At 39.7% G+C, this 7654-nt stretch overlaps 1 long non-coding RNA gene across 1 annotated transcript in view; it reads right to left on the reverse strand.

Moving 5' to 3' along the window:
- Positions 1–936: 936 nt before the first annotated feature.
- The window catches only part of LOC138169805 (uncharacterized), a 25145-nt gene continuing 18427 nt past the window's right edge, over positions 937–7654 (reverse strand). The window contains exon 3 of the long non-coding RNA XR_011170469.1: positions 937–1137. This is a non-coding gene — a long non-coding RNA (uncharacterized lncRNA). The remainder of the gene's footprint in view (positions 1138–7654) is intronic.

Genomic DNA, 7654 nt, shown 5'->3' on the forward strand with positions numbered 1-7654 from the left:
TCCACCACCTCTCACCCCAGGAGTAGGGGCTGGACTGTGCTCTTAACCACCCAGTTCCAACAGAGTCCCCTACTGACCTTTTATTTTCTTTTAGAGTTTATGGGTTGAGAAGTCTGGAAACCACCACAGCTGTTGGTGATTCACTCTCCTGAAGTCTCCTCTGGCCAGTCTGTGCCACTGGTTAGGGCTGCCCTGGGTCTGGGCCAGTGTGTCTCCCACAGGACTGTTCAGCCCCCAACCTGGTACAATAGATCCTTCCTGTTGGCCAGGCTACCTTCAGTGGGAGATTTGTTTCTCTCTGTTACTTTGTGGGATCTGTAGCTCTAAAATTTGTTTAGAGTCATACTTTACAGGTATTTGGGGGTGGTTGGTGTGGGAGCTCACACAAGTTCCTGCTTTTACTCTGCCATCTTGGCTACACCCCCCTGAGCTCCATCTTTAAAAGAAGGCTTTGGAGTTCATGGCTCTACCCTCCCATCAGAGGGACAAAGGGTGATAATAAAGTGAAATATCAAGATTGATAGGATGGATCTTGCAGGGTGAAGAAGTCTTCCGAATAGTGAACTTCCTGGATCATAGTGGAAAAGTGAGAAAAATCCCTGAGTAGTAAAGCTGGGTGAGAGATGAGTACCTTTCTTTAAAAAAATCTAAGTTGTTTGGTGAGCTCCCTGTGCAACCACATCAGTGTACCTATTGGTCATCACTGGGCACACTTAAACAGGGAATCATCAACTATTATAACATTTCTCTTCTTCTGACCTTCACTGAATCATCTCACCTGATAGCATCTGTATCTCTACTATTTTCTTCTTTGAGCAACACATGGCTTCTTCCATCTTGGAGTTTTCAGCTTTCTCCTCTGTGGAAGAACCTCACATCTGTTTTCAAATTCCAATCTTAAATATGCCTTTTTCTTTCCTTTTTTTCTATATGTAGTGATGTGCCAGCATCCTTAAGAGGACTGAGCATCCCCTCTTTCACCTCAGATCTCTTTCCCCCCATTAAAGTCAAGGATCTGTTTACTTTAGGGACATTCCATTTTCTGTCACAGCTTGGAGGATGGAGAGGCAATGCTTTGAGTCCTTGAATCTTTTTTGCAATGAGGGAGATCAACATACAACTGCCATTTAGCTACAGCTGAAACATAAGCATACAATCAATGCAAATTGTGGTACCCTTTTGCTTACTCTTCACAACCAAATGCACCATAGATTTTTATCTGGCCATTTTGAAAATCAACATGCCAGCGGAGCACACACAGCTTGACTGGAGGAAAATCTCTCAAGTTATTTAGACACCCACAGCTGTGCATCCCTACTGTACCCCTAAATTCTACCTGGACCCATCCCCCTCTTACTCTTAACAAGGCAACACCTCAAAGCAACAAGACTCTTTGCCCCATCAGTAATACTTAAGTAAAGTAAAAATTTTCCTTCTTTTCTTATGTACCTTAGCTAACTGCCTCTTCAAAACTTTAAAAATGGTGATAAAAATTTATTTTGTAATATCAACTCATCTATGTAGGCTGACAAAGTACTTTCCCTATAACTCTGTAAGATAGGTGATTATGTTTACTATACAATATTTTAACACTTTACACTTACTAGCTGTGTGATATTATTGTTTGCTTCAGTTTTCTCATCTGTAAAATGAACAGGAGGAGGAAATGGCAAAGCACTCCAGTATCTTTGCCAAGAAAACCCCAAATTAGGTCACAAAAAGTCACATGCAATTGAAATGACTGAACTACAACACAATTGTAATATTTCAATACTATTATTAGCCAAGTTTTACAGAAATTGAAATGGAGGCACAGAAAGGGTAAGTGATTTGCCCATGGTCACATAGCTTAGAAGAGACAATATTCCAAGTCTCTTCCCCTGCCCCCTCCACTGTACCATAATGTCTTCCCAAGAAGCAGTCACACCTGCTCTCTTCCTTTGACCCTGCTCTGGGTTGCCCAGGTTACCATCCTAACAACCCTATAGGGTTTGAGAGGTGAATTAGTTTTTCCATTATATCTTCATTCCTTAGCAATTAGGTCTATGAGACTGGACACAGCATTGTTTCCAGTTCTTAAAACTGAAGGAGAGGATTAAAGTTGGCACCATCCTAGACATTACAAAATTAGAAAGGTTTCATGACAAAGCAGAGTCATTCTTAGGGTATGGAAAATTGTGACTATTAACCTAGGTCTTATGTATCAAGGTTCTCTGAATTGTTGGTCCTGAGCAGAGTGACTCAGAGAGGCAGCTAGAAGAGGAGAAGGTAATAGCTTGCAACCTAATATTTAAGAAAAGATCCAAGGGTCAAAGTTCAGTCCATAATCAATCCACAATCCCACCACCATCACTATCACCAAGGTTGAGGTAGCACTGTCCCTGGCTACTTCCATTATCCCCTCTCCACTTCCTTTTTATGATTCCTTTTCCCCATCAAGGTTCCCATTGATAATAAATGTTCTTATTTCTATATCACTTTAAGATTTGGAAAGCACCTTCCCCACAACAACTTTGCAAGATGGACGAGGTGACAATTATCATTTCCATTTCATAAATGATGAAACTGAGGATCTGAGAAATTAAATGATTTGTACATGGTCACACAGATCATTAAGTTTTAGAGCAAAGATTGAAACCTAGGTTTTCCAACTCCAATGATAGTGTTCTAGCCATTGATATACCATGCTATTGGAGGGCAGCTAGGTTACAATGGATAAAGTGCCAACCCTAGAGTCAGGAGGATCTGAGTTCAAATCTGGTCTCAGACATTTACTAGCTTTACAACCCTGGGCAAGTTATTTGACTGTGTTTGCCTCAGTTTCTTCACCTGTAAAATAAACTAGAGAAGAAATTGGCAGTTTCTTTGCCAAGAAAATCCCCAAAAGGGTCATGACACAACTTTAAAATGATGAAACACCATGGTGTCATTTTAACCTGATCTTTTCTGAAGAAATATGTTGAAAAGGTCAGGAAAAGAGATCTACGGAGGCTCCTAGAACCATAGAGAAGTAACATGTTGGAGGGACGCAGGTCTGTCATACTTTCTACACATTGACTCCAATTCTGGGGGAATCGGCATGAAGTAGCTTTGTGTCATGGAAAAATCCTTGGATTTAGAACCAGAGGAGCTGGGTTCAAACCTCTGCCATTTACAACCTGTGTGACCTTAGGCCAATCAGTTTTTTTTTTTTGTATAAAATGAAGGGAGCAGGATAAGATGGTCTCTAAAATCACTTCCACTCTCAGGTGATGATGCTGTGATTATGGCACCTAACTCAGAAGCCTTGATTTCTCTGACCTGCCTTTGCCCAGTGCCCTGGCACTGAAAACACCCTGCCCTCCCTCCTCTATAGTGTCCTAGAAGAAAAAGAGCCATTCCTAGGAGTCAGTTGTTCACTGGGAGATTTCAAGATACTCAGTGTTGACAATTCTGGGAGACATGACGAATTGGCATCCTCTGGCCCAATCAAAGCCAAATTGCAATTAAGAGCCCAGCAGATGAGATGAGCAATAATAACTTTCAACTATGGTATAGCCCAGGGTAAAGCCCATGTAGGGTAAGGCAGAGGTTTTATGTCTTGATGCTAATTGACCATCGTCATCCCAAAGAGGGATAATTGAGAATCATTCCCAGGAAAGGATGTCAGTGAGGTAATGTGAAATGAACAGATTGACTCAGTCCAGTTACTAATGGGATAGGCATCTGCGAGCACTCCTAGGTGGTTACTATCTCAGACAGATGGACTGAGGACGGATGGCCCCCAGGTTCCTTGGGGAGCCCAAGCTAAAAAGAACTGAAAAGGATGATGCTGGTACTTAATCTCAGGAAAGTGGTCAACATGGGCCAGAACCCATGCTGAACACTTCAAAGACCCAGGCTAATATTTAAGCATCTTAAATCCCAGAGAGATAAGATAAGTCATCGTAAGTGGACATGAACTCATATTATAAATTACCCTGCCCTTCCCCATGGGTGCTGTTGATTTCAATATGTGTGGCTCACCTTTTCCTTCAGTTGTGCATTCTGTTAACTAGAGCGGAGGATTTTCACTGGAAACTATTTTATTCTCATGGGCTTTCTTTTTCATTCACTCATCCATTTATCTTCCTTGTTTTTTCATTCTTTCCTTTTTCATTTATTTGCTTAAAAGCTTCTTTGTAGATTCCTCGAACAAACATCTGGAAGGCTTTGTGGTATGGTATAAAGAATACTGAATTTGGAGCTGGAAGAATTAGGGTCTGATGCCTACTAATCTCAGGCAAATGGCCCCTCTGAGGCTGAATGGTATAATGGCATGAGTAGACATTTTGGGGGTTAATAAGGTGGTATAATGGATAGAGTTCTGAACCAGGCCTGGATTTAGGAAGACTCATCTTTGCAAGTTCAAATTCAACCTCAGACACTTGCTGTGTGACCTTGGGCAAGTCATTTCACTCTATTTGCCTCAGTTTCCTCATCTGTAAAATGAGTTTAAGAGGAAATGGCAAATCACTTCAGTTTCTCAATAACAAGAAGACATTTTGGAGTCAGAAAACCTGAGTTTGCGTCCTAGCTTTCCTACTTACCACTTATATGACCTTAGACAAATCCCTTCTCCTCCCTGGGTCTCAGTTTCCTCACCTGGCAAATGAGATGAATGGACTGAGGCCCCTTCTTGTTCTAGATCTATGATTTTATGGCCCATAAAATCACCTCTCTGAGTCTCAGTTTCCTCATCCTTAAAATGAGGAGATTGGACTAGGTGACTTCTAAGGTCCCTTTTGCTTCTAAATCTAATTTATTCTTGTGAGGTAGAATTCTTAGAGGTAGAATGGCATAGTTGATAGTGAGCTTGTCTCAAAGTCAAGATAGTTCAGGTTCAAGTCTTGTCTCAGATCCATACCAGCTGTGTGACCCTGGGCAATCACAGCTTTTCTGTGCCCCAAGTCGTTGTCTCTGACTATAAGTCTCAGAGAAGGTACCAATGTGCATTAGCATAGGGAATTTCCTCCTTAGAACTCCCTAAAGTGATGCCCAAATCATAGGTCCCACCTCCTCCCCACCTCAAAAAAAAGTCTTCCTTCCAATTCCATAATACTTTGATCAGTTCATTCAGATATTCCCACATTTCTCCAAATTCCTCATCTTCACCATTACTGACCACACAGCAATATTATATTCCATTCATACATTCCAGTTTGTTCATCCATTCCACAATCAATGTATTCCTATCTTTTTATTACTGAAACTTAAATACAGAATAAGAAAAGGAAAAAGAAACATTATAAACTTAAATGTTGGAACTTAAATACAGAAAAATAAAAGAAAAAAGAAACATTATAAACTTAAATATTGAAACAAATACAGAATAACAAAAGAAAAAGAAACATATTGTAAACTTAAATATTGAAATAAATACATAAGAAAAGAAAAAAAACCATGTTATAATCACAGCAAAACAATGTATTCCTATCTTATCCCCAGTTTTTTTGCTACCACAAAAAGTGAAGCTATGACTATTGTGGTTTATATTGGACCATTCTTCCTATTTTTTTTTTACTACCTTATAGTATTTGTCCATGAGTCCAATCACTGGGTTAGAAGTCAGAGAGTCTATTCTTTTTTTTTTTGGTATAATTCTAAATTCTTTTCCAGAATGGCTGGACCAATCCACATTTCCACAAATAGGGCACTTATAGTATCTGTCTTGAGGCAACTAGATGGCTCCATAGTGGATAGGGTGCTGGGTCTGGAGTCAGGGAAACCTAAGTTCGAATCTGGTCTCAGACACTTACTAGAGGTGACCCTAGACAAGTCACTTTACCCTGTTTGCCTCAATTTCCTCATCTTTAAAATGAGCTGGAAAAGAAAATGGCAAACCCTTTCAGTATGTTTGCCAAGAAAACCCCAAATGGGGTCACAAAGAGTTAGACATGATTTAATGATTAAACAACAACATCAACAGTATCTGTCTTTCCACAGTCCCTCCAACACTGACTGTTTCTATTTATTTTTCTCACCTGTACCTACTGGCAATCTTCATTTTGTAAGTGAAGCAAGTGAACTCCCAAGAGACTGATCTTAATTATTTAAAAATAAGACATGTGACATCTGAGGCCAAAACTGGAATTAGTCAATATTACAATAGCTGGAAATAGTTTAGGTAATAGCCTAACAGTGGATAAAGTCAAAACACACCATATGCTGCTTACATTATTGAAGGAAAGCCTGAAATATTTAAATGGAATTCTCTTTAGCTCAACTTGGGTATTAACTTTCAGTGTCGAAGCAGGTGATCGCCCGCTAGGCAGGGAGCTCAAAGGGGTTCTTATAAGCAAAGTTAATCAACCAGTCATAGGATTCAGAAAAAAAAAACGCACAGTAAGAGAACAAAATTAAAATGCCATCTTCATCTAGGTAGGGACTCTCAATATCTTCTTGGACAAGCTGGGGGACATCATTGTTTTACCTTCACACTTTTCTGTAGGATATTCCTTTATTCTTTTAGCCACAGGCTAGTAGATCATGGAGACATTTTCATGTTTTCAAAGACCTCAGAGTGAGAGGTCAGCTTTGGTCTATGTGCTAATCCTTTGTCTTGGACTTTGCAACCAGAGAGATAACCTAGTTTTTGCCACCAACAAATGAGACCAGTTTCACATGTAGGTTGTATGTATACTCAGAGTTGGAAGGTGACATCGGGCAACTTCTACTCTAGGGGTGGGGAACCTGTGACCTTGAGGCCACATGTGACCTTCTAGATCCTTGGGTGTGGCCTTTTGACTGAGTTTGAATTTTACAAAACAAATTCTTTTATTCAGGGGATTTGTTCTGTCAAGTTTGGATTCAGTCAAAGGGCAACACTTGAAGACCTAGAGGGCCATACATGGCCTCAAGGCCACAGATTCCCCACCCCTGTTCTAATCCAAAGTTTCTAACCCAAACTATACTATGGACGAGTTAAATTTAATGATTCAATTCCACAAGGATTTATAAAATGTGGCATAGTGAATAGATAGTGTCCTTAGAGTCAGAAAGACCAGGGTTTGAGTTCTGCCTTGCACACTTACTAACTGTGTGACGCTGGATAAGTTACTTAAACCTCTTTCAATATCACTTTCCTCATCTGCAAAAGGATAATAATAGCACCTACCCAAAAAGGTTGTTATGAGGATCAAATGAAATATTATATGTAAAATATTTTACAAACTTCAATCACCATATAAATATTAACTATAATTAGGGAGAAAGTAAGAAAACAATTTACCACAGCCCACCCTCTAGCAGCTTCCTAGTGTAAGAAAATTATTCTAAATAACCAAGTGCTAAGCACAGCTGTTTCTAACTCCTGAAGGATTTTAAGTGCTGCAAACACCCTCTAAATTGGGTGCCCTGTGGTAAAGCTCTCATTGCCCAATCCCATCCTTACAGGTCTGCTGAAAAGGACTCTTCATAAAAGCAGTTTTAAAAGAAATTTAATCCCAAATCTTCCCAGATGATTTTTTTAACTTAATTTTCTAATTCATAATATTTTGTCTTCAATTTTTTAAAAGCAGTTTGTCTGTTTCCTTGTGTTCATTTAAGGAAGTGACTGCTTGCCTAGCACCATTTGGTTTTAACAGATGCTCCTATGATCTAGGCCAAACAATGAATCTTATTTTTAAATCATGAG

The sequence above is a fragment of the Petaurus breviceps genome, unplaced genomic scaffold (genome assembly GCF_028583685.1).
Source record: "Petaurus breviceps papuanus isolate PSGF00001 unplaced genomic scaffold, PetGlider_PUasm1.0 379, whole genome shotgun sequence".
Taxonomy (NCBI): Eukaryota; Metazoa; Chordata; class Mammalia; order Diprotodontia; family Petauridae; genus Petaurus; species Petaurus breviceps.